Below are 2,940 nucleotides of genomic sequence, written 5' to 3'. Positions count from 1 at the left end.
CCCCCCCACTGCCGGATTTTAAACCGGAGAGAGCATCGAAACCCGCGCTTCAATGCCTCCTCCAGTGACTTCGGCTTTATTCCTTAATTAATGGAACCCCCTTCCCCCCTTATTCGATTCGACGGGAAGAGGAGGAGCAGGGAGGGGACGATCTGGGACGATACTAATAATGGGATGAGTTGTTTGTTTTCGAAGGTTTTAAGAGTTTTGGAATTGAGAAATTGTTGAAATTGTAGTAATTTTATTCGAAGACAATAAATTATCGTCTCGTTATATATAGAGATATTGCAATTTGCGCATTGGAATCTTTCGTTCAAGAATGAAAACACCGAACGCGATTATTATCGGGCATGCAAGAGCTTGTCAATAGTTACTTAACACGAGAATCGATCTCTCTTAGCTCCTTATATAATTCTACGATCGACTAATCTCAAGAATTCAAGAATTCTATTACATCGTATTCAATCGTATCTCTTCCAGTCAATTATCTATCAATAAAATTTAAAAGATATGGTTTCGATCTTTTTATTTGACTGAAATGTTATTATTACGCGATGAATTACGTTAGATAACAGCGAAATAAAAAGCACAGACGTTGACGAAGTTAACCTCTTTTAACCGCAAAGAGGGCGGAGAATAAGAGAGATCGTCTCAAAGTTCCGGCACAAAGTCCTCGTGAAAACGCGGAAGGAGGTCGATTCGCGTCACGAGTCGCGGATTTTTCGGCTCGACGAGCGCGCACAGGAATTGCAGTTGCCTGCGGGACGACATCACGGTCCCTCTCCCCCCCTCTATTTTTTTTCTGCCACACTCACCGGTGTTACATAGTCGACGCGTTAAACGCGCCATTATACTTGTAAATTCCGAACAATTAGCCGTAATCAAGCACAGGAAACCATCGCAACTGGGTACGCAATTATTTTTAAATAAGATTCCGCCGGACTGTTTCGTAGGACTTGGAACGACCGTGATTATTAATCCCGGTGAGAGATCGTTAGGTAGATTACACACCGGACGCGGTTGCGCGCGGCTCGTCGCCTCCTCGACCCGCTTCATTCCCTTGCGTCCCCTTCGCATCTGCGTCGTCAACGTAAACTGAGCCGCGTCCGATACTTGAGTCGAGCGTTTCTTTTATCGGTTGTTATTATTACCTCGACGAGGTCGAAATATAATACGTTTTTGTTTGCCACCTAGCGAAAGGAGAAATTTCGAAAGCGTGTGAATGTTTTGAAATGTTGGATATATTCGATTCGAATCGTTCAAAAGTCGGTTTGGTGATTTTCTTTCGGAAGGGAACTACTGCTTTTGTCCAATGTTCTTCATATTACGTACGTTTGGGTAAATGTGGAATTAAATACGAAATTGTTTGAAAATTATTATACGAGAATTATTTATTGGAATGATATGTGTAACATGTACCGTTTCCAGTTGGAAAGATAAGTAACGATAATAAAAAATTAATTTATTTATCGCTAGACACTAAATTTATTCATCCTTTCTAACACTGGCGTGTAATGATTTTTTCACAAGCTGTATAAATATTTTATAACTTGTTCCGCTTCCTTATCCGTTGCGGATGTTTATGAAAAATAAAATTCTTATGAGCACGACTCAAAGAAATGGAGCTTAAATAGGGATACGTTATTCTTGAAATATATATATACATGTTCCACTTTGAAATTTTTCATTTCGAAAAATCCATTGTATTCATCATAATAATCATTGTTCCACTAAGAAAAATACTTCTTCTAAACACCCTTGCCATATTTCCTCTGCACTCACCTATACTTATACTTTTAACAAATCTTTTTAGTCAAACATTGCAATAATCATTGTTCCACTTCTAAAAATTCTTGCTGCACTAAACTCTTATATCTATACCAAAAATCATTAACAAATATCATTTCGCCAAATTTTCCATTTCGAAAAAATCTGCATTCTACATCCACATTTTTAATCTTATTCTCTTGCTGCACTAAACCTTATATCTATATTTTAAAGAAATATCACGAATATCACTTGTTTCGCCAAATTTTTCGAAAAATTTATACTCTACATTTACATTTTTAATCATTGTTCCACTTTAAAAAATGCTTTTTCTAAATACATCTTTAACAAATATCACGATAACATTTATTTCACGAAATTTTCAAAAAATCTGCACTCTACATCTTCGAAAAATGCTTCTTGCTGCACTAAATCCATATATCTGTATCAAAACCTTTAACAAATATCACGAAAATTATTTGTTTTATCAAATTTTCCATTTCAAAAAATCTGTACTCTACGTCTTTAATCGTTGTTTCACTTCAAAAAATGCTTCTTCTAAACATCCTTACTGCACTAAATCCATATATTTCTATTGAAATCTTTAATAAATAACACTTACTTCGCGAAATTTTCCATTTCAAAAAAATCTGTACTCTACATCTTTAATCGTTGTTTCACTTCAAAAAATGCTTCTTCTAAACATCCTTACTGCACTAAATCCATATATTTCTATTGAAATCTTTAACAAATAACACTTACTTCGCGAAATTTTCCATTTCAAAAAATCTGTACTCTACATCTTTAATTATTGTTCCACTTCAAAAAATGCTTCTAAACACCCTTGCCGTTAAATCCTAATACGTTCGTACAAATCTTTAATACAAAATATATCAAAACTTTTAACAAATATCACGAAAACGCTTGTTTGAAAATTTTCCATTTTTCCGCAATACCCATCTTCCCATCGTCCCCAAACCGCTCTCTCTCTCCGTCCCCGTTCCGTCTCGCTAACGAGCGCCGCTCCACGAATAATTCATGGATCCAAGAAAGTGCCAAGTAATTGCATCCTACCGCGCCGCTTCCGCGCGATCCATCCGCCAATATTGATGCTAATTACAATGCGATACGTGGTGGCGTCTTAAATTATCCGCGTTATGCGACCGGTCTCCC

Source organism: Apis dorsata, unplaced genomic scaffold (assembly GCF_000469605.1).
Source record: "Apis dorsata unplaced genomic scaffold, Apis dorsata 1.3 scaffold_139, whole genome shotgun sequence".
Classification (NCBI taxonomy): domain Eukaryota; kingdom Metazoa; phylum Arthropoda; class Insecta; order Hymenoptera; family Apidae; genus Apis; species Apis dorsata.
The sequence above is the reverse complement of the archived record's forward strand: the minus strand, read 5'-3'. Positions refer to the sequence as shown.